We start from the raw sequence: 14,991 nt of genomic DNA on the forward strand, positions 1-14,991 counted from the left end.
TTTCGAGATTTGGGTCTAAACTTCTTTTTGTCATTTGATTTTTGAAAATCAACTCTTTTCTTGCTTTTGAAAATTTTATAAAATTTTTTAGCTAAAAGAGCCATGTCATCTTCTGAATCAGAATTTTCTTCTGAACTACATTTAGAAGATTTTAGAGCGATAGATTTACCTTTAGGAGCTTTAAAGTTTAACTCGTAGGTTTGTAGAGAACCAACTAGTTCTTCAACCCTCATATTATCCGTATCACGAAGTTCCTGGATTGCGGTTACTTTTGAATTGAACCGTTCAGGAAGTGAGCGTAATATTTTTGCACACACTTTACTTTCTGGGATCTTATCGCCAAGACCCCACATTGAGTTTACAATGTCATTTAATCTAGTGTAAAAGTCCATAAACATTTCATTTTCCTCCATATGAATTTCTTCAAATCTGGTTGTGAGGAGTTGGACTTTAGATTTTTTGACAATTGTAGTACCCTCGTGTGTCATTTCTAATATATCCCAAGCTTGCTTTGCAGTATCACAAGAGATGATTCTTTTGAACTCATCCGGTGATAGTACGCAAGTAATTGCATTTAGTGCTTTAGCATTTGCACTACTCTCACTTTTCTGAAGGGTGGTCCATTGGTAATATGGTGTGGTTTTCATAGACTTTGAACCATCAACCCCAGTAACTTCCATGATAGGAGGATTCCATTCAGTCACTGTGGCTTGCCACACATTTTCATCCATTGATTTGAGGAAGATCCTCATTCCGGCTTTCCAATAAGCATAGTTGGAGCCATCAAAGGGTGGAGGCCTAGTGATGAAAGGCTATCAAAATTTGACATCTTAATAGCTTAAATCGTTAGCTCAGGAATTAAATCCAAGAATTAAAAGGAGCTATTAGGCTTTGATACCACTTGAAAAGGCCAAGCTATATGTCCTAGAGGGGGTGAATAGGACAATGCCAAATAAAAACTTATAACAGCGGAATAATAAAGAAAATGATAGCCAAATTAAATAATAATGCAGGAAAGAAAAACAACCTCAAAATTCAGATCTTGAGAGGTTGATACAAATGTTATTCTAAGGACAACCTTACACCAAAAACGAGTTTATGGTAGGACAACCTTATTTCTAGAAAGGTCTTTGTATCAAGTCTCAAATCGAAGAGGAATACAAAAACAAATATGAACCGAATTGAAATAACTTGTAATTAAAGATGTATTGTTCTAGGGACAGCCATACACCATAAAAATGGCAGGGCAACCTTGCTTGGAACAACTTTCAAAATGAAATTTAAAAACAAGCTTATAAAGGAATAGCAGAAAGTAAATTCTAAGCTATTACAACATTCTCACAAAGCTTGAAATAATTACAACATTCACCACCATACATACATCCCACAAAAAGAATAAAACAATTAAAAGAATAAATCAATCAACCACAACTCAAAGGATTTATAGTGGTTCGCCTGTGTGTTCACCACTGTTATACAACAGCCACACAAAAGCTACTCCACTCCTAATATCCTCACACAGGGGATATTAGCGTTCACTAAAGATAGGTTTTCCCAGGTTCACCCAAAACCCTTACAATTGTGTCTTTGTATGTGGGCTTACACAATTAAAAAACCCCACTTCTGAGTTTTCCTGGCTTTCCTCAGATAACCAATATAACAAGATTTTTCTGGCAAATCTTGAAAGAAACCAAAATAATAGAAAGGAATTTACAATATGTAAAATACGTGAATATCTCTCGTTGTAGCAGACCGGTAGAACCAAATCAAAGTAGATGATTGAATGTCCAAGTTCAATGTCCAGTACTTGATTACAATGGTTCTAATTCTAATAGATTTTAAATTAAACCAAATAGGGCTTGCCTTAATTGATTTTGATTCTAAAGAAAGGGAATAACAATTCCTCTTTTCAAATCAGATTGGAATATACGAAACAAAATCAATTAAAATAAAGCTAAGGAAAGAAGATATTAAATAAGCACACTTAGCTTAGATGGAGCACAAAATTATCTCTCGAAGTTCGACGAAGATTGGCTTGAATACTATAATTAAATCGATGATTTCTTCTGAGATTCGTGCACTATTTATAAGTGAGAAGATCGGGTCTTCGATTGGTCTAGAGTGCTCTACGACTAGTCGAAGCTCTAACAGATATTTGAAAAATCCTGGATATGCTCGATGGAATCAAAAGAAGTTCGATGACATTGCGATCGGTCGTAGGTCACCTACGACCGGTCGTAAGTTTCCTTCGACCGGTCGTAGGTCCTGCAAAGGTTCGCTCGACTTGAGTCGTAGATTCTACGACCGGTCGAAGATGCGAAACACTGTTCCTACGATCGTTGAACAGATTCCGTGACTAGTCGAAGGCTAGATTTTATCCTAATTTGTAACAAACTTACGATCGATCCAGGAATTCTTAGACTGGTCGAAGCAAGTCTAGGACTAGTCGAAGCAGACCTAAGACTGGTCGAAGAACAGACCAATCACATGTAAAATAACATTCGGCTTATGTATCTGAAATGACCTACTTCTAAGGTCATCCTATGGTTAAACAAACCTCAATCATGAAGTATGGACATTGAAACAAGAGACCATGAAGAATGAGCCTTGAAGTCTTGATGTAGACTAAACCTTGAAGTAGCTCAATCATGAAAGTGGCTTGAGTTTCAGCTTGAGTCTTGATTTCAGCTTGACTTTCAACTTGAGTCTTGAGTTCAGCTTGAGTCTTGCCTTGTACTTTCTTTTTCTTTTCAGCTTGAGTCTTGTGAGCAGTTCTTGCATTCAAGAGTCTTGTCTTGTGATCAGTTCTTTCATTCAAGATCTTGAGTCTTGTACTTGAGAGCTTTGCTTGATGTGAGCTTAGCTTGTTCATGTATGTTGATCCTTGAGAGAGCTTCACTTATGCAAGTTATGTATAACAGAGTATAATAGTGATTTTGGCACTACAAATTTGACAACAAACAGGGATATAAACTATAGCACTTACAGAGGTTTCTAAGGTGAAGATGGGCTAGAGAAGGTTGGATTGGAGGGGATTAGAGGGAGAAGGGGCTGGAGGATATGCAAAGGGTAGGACAGTTTGGGGTTGCTAGCAAGAGAAGAGAAGAGAGAGTGAGAGAAATGAGAGGGAAAGAGAGGGTAGCTAGGGAGTTGTAGAAAAAGGCAATCATTGTCTCTCTAAAAGAGACTACCTAGATTAGAGAAATGGAATGATTAGGCTAGGGAGATACAACCAATGTTGGTAGGGGCTAGGCTCTAGCTAGGGTAGGCTTGTAGGCTGTCTAGAAATCCTAAGCCTAGGCAATGACATCACCCATGGAAAAACGTGCATGGCCATGGTGGGGTCCACCAATCACATATCAATGGTACAAATCGAACATGGCCCATAACTTGTGATGTACACGTCGGATTCACGCACGAGATGCGACGTTGGAACCGCAGCGCTGATGCAGATGCTATGGTATAGATTTCAGGTCGATCCGAGTCGGGTCGACGTGACCGAACTTGAGGATGACCACAAATATTATCCGTATGTCACGGGTCGCCGGGATTCGACTGGTAGGACCGCAAGACCTAAAGGAATGGCGTTCACACTTGGGTTAGGGTCTTACAAGTTTCCAGCAATGCATTTCTTCAGATTTCAGGAAAATTGGGTCCGTTGAACCATATATTCAGCCAGCTGAACTTAAGGTTCGTCCAGCCAAATTTTGGTTCGGGCCAACTGAATTTTTGAAAGATCTTATCCTGCAAAAGTTGAGTGCCCTTGGAATGCAATCATTGGAATTTGTCCAACTGAACCGAAAATCAAGCCAGTCGAATTTCCAAGTCCCTTGGCTATAAATAGAAGCCTTCTCTCATTTATTTTAACAATGAAAAATTGTGAGCAATATACTCAAGCAAGTAGAGAAAGTCAGGGCATTCTTAAGCTATTTGTGTGGTAAATTTGATACTTAATTTAGCTTATTCTATTCACTTTCTCAAGTTACTTTTAATCATTTTCAATATAGTAATCGATATTCTACTTGAGAATTAGAGAATTAAATTTGCAGCATTAGGATTTTTATTTATTAATTGACAATACATTAGATCCCTACATTCTTTTAGGGTTGAACACATATACGTATTCGTCAATATCTCAAGAAAGAAGATCACTGCGATCAAGCTACAGTTACATCTTTGACTAGACATCTGAAGATAAGTATTGTATTTACTTTTATTATCTTTTGGATTTTTCTGAGATAGCTCGGAAATCTCAGCGGGTTGTTTTGTGGTGAGCTCATGAAAATCACAAATTAAGTTTTGTCGTGATATCCTGTGAAAATCATAAGAACTGTATAAGGTTATCAAGGTAAACCTGTGAAAACCTTGAAATAGTGAAAGCCAAAATTACGTGGGTAGTAATTTTGAGCGTGGAGTAGGTGTGGGGTTAAGCACCAAATCACTATAACTCCTTGAGCAATGGTGGTGAATCTTTATTTATTTATGGTTGATTGTCGCTTACTAAGTTTGATATTTTGATCTCAAAGATGTTGTGAAATAAGGTTGGTCTGCCTACATCTTTTAGGTGAAGGTTGTCCTACAAATTATTTGGAATCAAGATTTCAATACTCTAAGAAATTGAGAGTGTTTGTTTTATTATTCCTTTGATAAATCTAGGACATCTACAGCTCGTCCTTTCAAGTGGTATTAGAGCGAGGTTGCTCCCTTTTGGGGGGGATTAACCTCCTAAAGAAAGATATAGAGTTATTAAAATGTCAAATTTTGATAATCTGTCCATTACCAAGCCACCTTCCTTTGATGTCTTAATTTACTCTTATTAGAAAGCCAGAATGAGGATTTTCCTTAAGTCTATTGATGAAAGCGTGTGGCAAACTACTTTTACTAAATGGACCCCTCCAATGATGAAAGTATTAGCTGAGGATGGAAACACGTCCATGAAAGAAGCCGCTTATACTTTTTCTTGTGCGGATCCTCCTTAATATATTTCTCTTCTTTGGATAGGATCAGTAGAGAGCTTTAAATTCTTCGAAAAAAGTGACAAATGAGTGGGTTGAATGGGTATTTATAGGAATTCGCATGTGTGATGCTAGAATTTTGCACAATTTAATCCAATTGTGTGGTCGTGTAAGATTGATATTTAAGATTGTGTGGTCGCGGAACCCCTCCTAGTTGCACGGTCGCACCACATGAACCTTCTACCAGTACTCTAGCCATGCCTCACACCACCTTTTTCTTTAGGATCTTACTTCCCTGCAGCCGCACAACTTATACTTCTTTTTTTTTTTTTTGTTAGCTTGTTAGTACACCCCATCGTCAGTTGACACTTCACTATTAGCCACCCCTACTAGGGATTGATACCAAGACCTCAGTGTTGAAACGAGGTATCTTTCACTCAGTCTACCACTTGAGCTATGGATCAGGGTGTCCGCGCAACTTATACTTGTTGTGTGGTTGCGCAACTTATATACCAGACATGTTTTTTAATGTCTCAACAGTTCGATCGATCAAAGGCATCACTCGATCGATCGAATGTGTCATTTTTTGTCCCTTTTTTTTTTCAAATCAATGAAGTTGGCAATTAACCTAATTACTATACATCATTATGTTTGTAATTGTTAGTGTTTGCAATTTTATTCAAGCTTATATGTTTAATTAGTTAAATTAATGAATGATTGAATTGGATTGTATTTTGGGCGCTTAACTTGTAAGTACACACAAGATTACTATCTCTAACACATAGAGTAGTTGCTTAATTAGTTGTATTAATTGTAGTCTATGAGAATTGGAACCTTATGCCTTAATTTTTCATAATTGGTAAATTAGTTAATTAGGTAAAAAAAATAAAATAAAATTAAGTGGTCCTGTTCACCCCCCCTCCCCTCTAAGACTTAGTCGTAATTCTTAACTCCGCTAAGCTTCTACATGTTGTGGTAGATAATTTATGCAATTTACGAAATCTCTCATGAGAACTCCCAACGGTTGCGAGGAAGCTTCTAGGCATTTCCCCCATATTCAGTATCAACGCCTTGGATGATATGAAGAGTTCTCGGATGACTCAGATTCATTCTAGGTTAGAAAATATCTTCAATGGAAAAGATTCATAGCTACTTTCTTTTGTTGAGAAACCCTAATTCAGAGGTTTGGTATTCATCTAAATGAATGGCAATGAATGGCGGAGATCACGAGAACCGGCTCCCCTCATATCGCCAGCATGACAGCTTGAAACGGGAACTTCCATTTTCGAAAACTTCTCCTGCGCAACTCAAATTGCATACCACCTTGTGCATGCAAATTCTTGTGGATTGCACTTTTTTGGTCAAAATCCCCTCCCGAGCAAAATGAACAGTTAGAATAATCTATATGGGTGAAGATGGTGAGCCTCATTTCAAACGAACGGACCTGATTCGTTGCTAGCTGGAAAACGAAAAAAAAAAAAAAAAGAGTAAGAGGAAATTCTTCTTTTGCTCGAGGGTATTCGGTCAAAGCCTGATTTGCATTTCGGCTTTGGTTATTAGTAGGTGCACACCCACGGGTCCACATACGAATCTAAGGTGAGGCCCATAGTGATATTTCGCGGGATCTACTCTGCTTATCTATTTGATTAGTTAATTTCATATCATGGACCCAAGAATAGATTGCATCTAATGCTTTGCTGGGCCACACCACTTGACTTTGTGCGTCTACTGACGATTTCCAGCAATCCAACAGTCAAATCAATTCGAAAGTGTTTATTAACGATCTAGAGGTTATATGAACCACTTAGTTGCAATCTAAGGTTGCTTTTACAATGTGATGGTCAAATTTGTGTAATCAATTGTTAAATCGATCAGAAGAACGTTGGGGACCCAATGATCAACGGATCTGGTGATCTAAGTCTCAAAATTTATTTTCTACAGTTTAAATTGTTTGTCAAAGCATCCTATAAAGTTTTGTTGGATTCATAAATCTAAAAATAGGGTTTCATGTAAAAATTTTCTAGTTTTCAAATAATCATGATGCGTGTACTGTTGGAAAGTTCAGGCTGTTACAAAGGCCCTTACTCGAAATCCTAGGTCACGCCCTTACTCAAAATCCTAGGTTACAAACCTACCATAGTAGTCACTCAAGTCAGAGAGCCTTCAATTTTTCAACTCGTAGTGATTTTATGATGTCTAGTCAGCAGCAGATTTTGAGCTTAACTGGCTAGTGGCAACTCCACTCCAAGTTAATCATACCACTTCTTCAAACAACACAACACTCCACCCACGAGCAAAGCGAGTGCGAGGCGCGAAGCGACAGTACATGCAGGAAATGAGTTTTCCACCAATTAGAATTCAATAATAGTGAGATGATCACTAGAAAAGGTGGGTTAATGTACATCACAATAGGCACGTATGTCAAGGTGACCATCAAAATCATAAAGCATACCATTCCCACTGCAAATTTGATGTAACACACTTAAAGAAAAGGGGGCTTTAGCCTAGGTCCAAAACTGTGGCTAAAAAGGCTAAAAACTGAGGATAAAGCCTTTAGCCTCAATTTTGCCTCGGTTATCCAAATCAAGGTTGAAAGCCCTGAGATTAAAGGATTTAGCCTCAGTTTTAGCAACCAAGGCCAAAATGACTTTTATAGCCTCAGTTCTTCAAGTGAAGCTAAAAGAACCTTTTTAACTTTACTTTTATCGAAATGAGGCTAAATCAAAATTTTAGCCTCCATTGTTTCCAACCGAGACTGAATCCAAATTTAGCCTCAATTGGCTCCAACGGAAGCTTAAATTTTGATTGAACCTGTGCATATTTCACCCATTTAACATTCATCAAGACAATAATCAGCACAATATCAACAAAACAATTAATTTACCAAAACAAACTACAAATGTCTTCCTTTCCTAGCCTTCCACCCATAACATCTTTGAGAGAGTAGTATGAATTTACCAAAAAAAAAAAAAAAACAGAGAACAAAAGAGTACAAGCAGATCATGATGAACTAATAATATTGGATATAAAATGCCAACAGACTTATATGCTCCAGCCGGCACATCAGCGAAGTAGGTCTCAACAATAACCTTAAGACCAGATAAGGACTCTTCCATCTGTAAATGTTTTCAGTTGATGAAAGTCCAAATCCAGCACAAGCGTTGGCTCATCAAACTGCACCCAGGTAGCCCCAGCTGCTTTCAAGTCAGCCAAAACCTCTCTGCATTGATCAGTAGAAAACAAGAAAAAGAATCAATTGCCTAATTCTAACAAATTTATTGCCTTCACTCAAAACACCACAGCTACTTCGAGGAGAGAGCTAACTTGTAAACTGGAATGATCTTCCCAAGAAAAGACAGGAGAAAATGATTTTTCCACACCCTTCGCCAGCTTTGAAAGCAACAGGTACGAAACAGGACCGACGAGAACTGGGACAGCCTCAACTCCAATATGCAGAATGGCCACAGAACGTCAGCCTATCACTGAAGTGTGTAGAATTTGACTGAAAAACGTTGTCATACGTTAGTAGCCTGGTAGAAAAAAGAAGTAATTGCACATAATCTACCTCCTTAGCTTCCTTGTATTCAGACACCACCCTTCGGCTTGCATAAGGGCCTTCAGATGTGTCGTGCAACGCCGCCCTCCAGCCCATGGCGACTGCGATTTCCTGAACTTCTTCAATGATGGATATAGTGTCAAGAATGTAGGCACGCCCACCGGGTCTCAGCATCCAATCCATCTCAAGAATGATGCTGGAGATGTTGCGTCTGAGACAGAACAGAGAAATTGTTAAAGAGGGTCATATGCTATTGAACATGCTCGGCCAAACCTAGCAATTTCCCAGTCCATCCAGTGGACCGCAATGTAGCTGTTGGATGGCTAGAGATTAGCTAGCCCCACATGCACCCTGTCCAAAAAGCACCTCCATATGCAGCATTGTGCAAAATCAGGTGAGTGTGGGGCAAGATGGCCCCCACCATGAGGGGAACATAAGAACAAAACCTGGCTGCATGGTTTTAGAAGAAGGAAAAAAGAAATGCTAAGCATTGACATCCAACAAACCCGTGTCACCAGCTCGATGAGTGAACCATCCTGATTTTTGCAGATGATGTTTCATTTCAATGTGTGGTCCACCCTACATGTCCCATGCATTCTCTGGTTGGCACTTTCGCTGTGTGTAAAGGTGCTTGTGGAGAGAGCTACACATGGGTCTGGCAAACTTCTGGATGACTGATTACATTCATCACATAATCCCACCTATCAGATAGGTGTGCCTTCGGGTACATGTGGAATGTTGGCTATAGTTTATTTTTTAATCATCCATCTGCAGGCCAACAATCAGATGGATGGGATTGCAGGACATGATATATTTTTGCATCATCCCCCAACTTGGTGAGATCCTCTGTACATAACGCTGTTGCGAACCAAAAGCTACAAACATGGACCAATTGTATGCTTAAAGCCTAGAATTGTGTACTAAAATGATGCAGAGAAGACAAAAAAAAATTGCAAATATGTCATATATGCTGGCATCCCACATTTAATGTAAGGGTAAGCCTACCGTTTTTGCTCGATGGAGAAAAGGCCAGATGCATGCAAGAGATCGTAAGTTCTTAAGTATGTGTCAAACAGCTCGCACCTGGAGAAGCAAGTCATGAGAACTAGTATGGGGCATTGGCAGAAATGTGTCATGCAATAGAGAAACACAGGGAAAAATGCAATGAATTCAAGGCGAATGGACAAAATCAGTCCATGATTGAACAATTGTTAGTTGCACAGATCATGAAATGAAGTGGCAATAGACTCAGTTGCAGGAGTCGGGAAGCATCTGTTTCAAAATGACGTGTATCACTGCTAAACACACTTCTATAACCAACTAGGCCCCTGTAAGCATGCAACCAGATAAAAAAAAATCAGCAATCTCTGCAACGAGACACAAGATAGAGTGGATTGAATACAAAAACATGGACAACCATGCAGACAGCCATAAGAGAACATCAATTTTGTAAGGATTGAAGAAAACAAATATTACAAAACACCATGAAGTAACAAAATTAAAGAAAAAAAGAGTAACATGTTGCACTCATGATTCTTCAAAAGAGAACAAATGTTAGATAAGCAGAGATTTTTATGAATGTTCACTCCAATGACTCAATGAAATTGGCAAGGGCTGAAAGTGTTAATATATGAATGTAGCTTCTTTAGGCACATGAACCCTTGAAATAAATCTTGATATCTCAAGGAATTTTGAGCCAATGTTAGACATCTTACACAGTAGGAGTAGGTAGGCAATCTGACCGAGCTACAGTTCTATTTGATTCATCTAATGAAAAATACATGAGTATGGACTACACAAATGACATTCAGGTTTTTCCATGGATAACCTTCATATTAAATATAAATGAACAATAACCTTCATATCAAATATAAATGAACAATGCGCACAATCTATGTAAACGATTAACAAAAAAGAGAAGGCAAGTCAAGAAGTCACATTATTTCTTCTTTACCTTTATCTCCAACCCTGTATTATTTGGAGTTCATTTCAGATTCTACGTAAGTCTAATAATGTAAATTCTTTTTTAATAGGTAATGAGAAAATAAGTCTGACAATGTGAGTTCTTATAAACAAATTGTTAGATACTTACATATTAATATCTATATTTTTTGCAGACTAACAAAATCAAGTTAAAACCATTGAAGTATTTATATTTGGTTAAATATAATACTTCAATGTTCATGTATGTGTTCATATAGGAGCTTGCTAGTTGATAGACCCTTCCGCTTCCTGACATTATTAGAACAGATGTTTCTCACACCTTCTTCACAGAAGTTGGACAAAACCATGGCAACAACCAAGGAAGTTATATGTTCACACACAGTCTACTGGCCAGAGAGTTAAAGAATCAATAAGCTCACATATATCCACTATATCAACATTGTGGTTGGTTAGGATTCCCTAGACATTTCATCACAAGATCTTGCTATTAGGTGTATGTCTCTAAAGTCCTAATTGGTAAGAGTATGCCTAGTTCAAGTTCCCTTGACAGATTGATCCCTTCTTTAGTCTGTGGATGTGGCTTCTATATTCATTATCGAAAATTCCACATGAAAACTGGTATATGATCATAATTTTGTCTCGCTTGTTGGAAGAGGATTCAACCACAACAGTGGAAACTGCAGAGAAGTAAAGAGTATTGCAACAAACGACATGCAGAAATACATTTACCATTGACAGCTTAAGTATCAGAAACATTGGTCAAATTTTGAATGGAGAATGAAAAATTATAAATTAAACCATGGTTAATTTAATAACAAATGGCTATCATGTTAATCTAACTTAACACCATAGTCCAAACCCAATCCTTGCGCATACTCAAGGATGGCAGGAAAATGGCTATCATGTCAATGAAGCAGTGCACACAAATCCTTGCGCCATAAACATTTTCCTAGTAAAGTTAGAAGTCGCACGGTTAGGCAATTCAGATGCATTAACATCACAGTGTAGCAAAGAAAGGCATCATTAGAAAACTTCATCGCTTTGATGTTTGATCAGTAACAAAAACTTTAATACTTACAGTCATTCTATGTTGCAGGAAGTGGGGTGGCACCTGGATAGAACATCCTTTCAACTAAGGCTACTCTAAACAACACCAGATGCTTATGGGTCCACACAGATATCAAATTAATAACTGCTACTGTAATGAATGAGCTGATTTTTCAACAGTATTATCAGTAGCAAAAAGAGGTTTCATTGCTCATTTCAGACCATTTCAGATGCCAATCTTTCAAAGAAGCAAAACTAGAAAACTGATAGTATACATTTTCACATATTTAAAGAATAAATTGCAAGACAGACCTGACCAAAGTATCCTTGAAAAGCAGATCCATACAAGGGAGTGAGATCAACCCCATAATAATTTTGTTCCTGCCAAAAAAGGGCCTAAATAACAATCATAAAGAAATTAAATAATAATTAGGAAAAAAATCTCAAAGACATTGCCAATAGATAAACAGGAGAAGGAACAAAAACAATAACAAGAAATCATAATCTCCCTAAGGTACCTTATTGGCAATTTCAACATACAGTGGTGCCATGTGTATCCTACGAAAATCACAAAACTTCATTTCTCGCCAACCGGAGCATTTTGAAGATCGACGTCGACAGTGTTGGCAGCGCCAGACTCAGATTCGCGATCGAACCACAGGTGCAGAACTCGGGAATCGGGGTTGAAACGAGCGATGAACTGTCCGGAATCAACAGAAGATGCGGAAGAAGAGACGGATGACGTCGTAGAACAAGGAGATACAGAGACGGACTTGCAGATGAACTCCTGGTTTTTGTGGTTTTGCCCCAGAGAAACATACATCCCTCTATCTCTCTCTCTGTCTCTCTCCCTCTCTGGTGGAATTGGCGTTTTTGGATGTTGGGGTTGAGCAAAAGCAGGAAGATTGGAATCTGAGCCGCCAAGGAGTGCAGAGGCTTGGCAACAGCAGAAGAGAACCAAGGATACGTGCTCCGCTTACTTTAATACCATGTGAGGGGTATCGTCTGATGACGTTACAGATGGGGCCAAGTATAAGTGATCTGGACCGTTCATCTGGTGGGTTCTTCCTTTTTTGAAAAAAAAAATATATATATCTTTTTTGGGTTAGCTTGTTAGTACACACCGTATCAGTACACACACTCCATGTTAGCCACCCCCAGAGGGATCGATACCCGGTGGGTTCACTTGTAGATGGAATAATGGCAGGGAAACCTCTCCCATCTGGTTATCTCAGTGGTTCACTTGTAGCCTGCAAATGAACGGTTCGTGTTAATTGAATTCGTATTCGCTGATCAGGGGTTTGGGGAGCATGGCCATTCATGTTGGCCCTTATGGAAGTGGGGCCCACTCGTCAGCAGCGAGTATGTGGTTTGCTGGAGTGTGAAAGATTTCCATCATGTTGGCCCGACAGTGCGGATCCAAACCATTGATCTGATGGCCCCACGATGGATGGGTAAGTGGGTGATGCCTTACAGATCGGGATACCCCAGCCCTTCGATATGGTGGCTTGCACGTACACTGTTGAAATGATAAGTGCAGCAAGAGTCCAGATTCGGTGGGGGAAATGACCAGGTTTTGAGAGGTTTGGGATTTTCAGTCTCAAAGATCACGCCAGCGTTTTTTTTCCCAGGTAGGTCCAATCAGATCAACGGTTTTATCATTTAACCATTAGTCACGCATGAACAGATGGATCTACAAACTCATTTTGGCCTCACTTTTTCACTGACGGAGGCAAAAGGGCAGACTTTTGGCCTCAGTTTCTCACCAATCGAGGCAAAATAACAAACTTTTGGCCTCAATTTCTCACTAATCGAGACAAAATAGCAAACTTTTGGCCTCAATTTCTGACCAAGGCAAAAGGAAAAACTTTTGGTCTTAGTTCCTCACCAAACGAGGCAAAACAGCAAACTTTTGGCCTCAATTTCTCACCAACAGAGGCAAAAGAGAACTTCTGGCCTCAATTTCTCACCAACCGAGGCAAAAGGTTAGAATTTTGGCCTCAGTTTCTCACCAACCGAGGTAAAAGGGTAGACTTTTGGCTTTAGTTTCTCACCAACCAAGGCAAAATGGATGACTTTTGGCCTCAATTTCTCACTAACCGAGGCAAAAGTGTAGACTTTTGGCCTCAATTTCTCATCAAATGTGACAAAAGGGCAGACTTTTGGCCTCAGTTTCTCACCAACCAAAACAAAAAATGAACTTTTAACCTCAATTCCTTTATAACCGAGGCTAAAAAGTACATTTAGCCTCCTTTTTTTAAACCGAGACTAAAAAAATTGAGGCTAAAGGCCCACTTTCTTGTAGTGACATAAAATGTGAAATACGATATCAAGATGATATGAGCAAGGAGTCTTTAAGAATTGGCTAACCACACTCACAACATATGCAAATTTCGATTCAGTGATGGACATTTAAAAGAGTTTTTTAACTAAATGTCGATATAGCTTAGGATTGATAGGAGTATCGCTTTACATGGTGACAATGTATGATTGTTATCAATTGGAGACTCAGCCTGCCAAGCGCCTAGTAAGCTAGTGTAATACAGCAGGTTTAAGGTATACTTATTTTGAGAGATGAAAATCTCCTTAGAGAAATGTGAAACTTCAATTCTAAGGAAAAAAATGGAGGGACCTAAGGTCCATCTCAAAGTTCTTGAACAAGAATAACTTACTCATGGAGATATCAGTAGCATTATCCCCAATAATAAGAACAACATCAATGTAAATGGCTAACACAATAGTGGCATCACTATGTCGTTTGACAAACGCAAAATGATTAGATGAATAACAATGAACATAAATATAGAATATAGGATTGCTGAAGCACTTGAACTAACCACGAGGAAACTGCTCGAGTTCATATCACTACGTGAAAAAGGGAAAAAAAGGACGAATTTAGAGACAGTTCTGGACCGTCTCTAAAAATGCTTGGTTTAAGGACGCTTTAGAGACGGTCGTAAACCGTCTCTAAAATTTTAGACGGCCCCTGACCGTCTTTAATATTGTCTTAAAAATTTGAACGTCCACAAATCATTTAAGACGGTCGTTGACTGTAATGACCGTCCGCATTAGAGACGGTCCTTGACCGTCTTATATGCGGGCATTTGAGACGGTCATTGGCCGTCTTTTACTTGCAATCTGAGACTGTCAAAGACCGTCTCTATTAGAGACGGTCCTTAGCCATCTCACAACCCTGTCAAAAACCGTCTCTATTAAAGACTGTCAAAGACCGTCTCTATTAGAGACTGTCAAGGACCGTCTCTATTAGAGACGGTCCTAAACCGTCTTATAGCCCTATCAAAGACCGTCTCTAATGCTCAATTAAGCTATTCGAAAAAATTATGAATTTCAAAAAAAATTAGTTAAGAAACTTAGAAAAATAATTAACAATGCTTAAGAAAAATTTTAAATTTTTTTTTTTTAAAAAAAAACTACTGATAATTTTGAAAAAAAAAAAAAGATTTCGATAAAAAAAATGATATTTTGAAA

The 14,991-nt window shown here is 38.6% G+C and overlaps 1 long non-coding RNA gene across 1 annotated transcript; it reads right to left on the minus strand.

Annotated features, from left to right (window-relative positions):
- Positions 1-7,791: 7,791 nt before the first annotated feature.
- Positions 7,792-10,315, minus strand: LOC131223837 (uncharacterized). The gene is made up of 2 exons (XR_009160728.1): positions 8,280-10,315; positions 7,792-8,175 (listed from the first exon to the last, which is right to left on the minus strand). It is a non-coding gene; the product is annotated as an uncharacterized LOC131223837 (long non-coding RNA).
- Between the last annotated feature and the right edge of the window lie 4,676 nt (positions 10,316-14,991).

The sequence above is a fragment of the Magnolia sinica genome, chromosome 13 (genome assembly GCF_029962835.1).
Source record: "Magnolia sinica isolate HGM2019 chromosome 13, MsV1, whole genome shotgun sequence".
In the NCBI taxonomy this organism is placed as follows: Eukaryota; Viridiplantae; Streptophyta; class Magnoliopsida; order Magnoliales; family Magnoliaceae; genus Magnolia; species Magnolia sinica.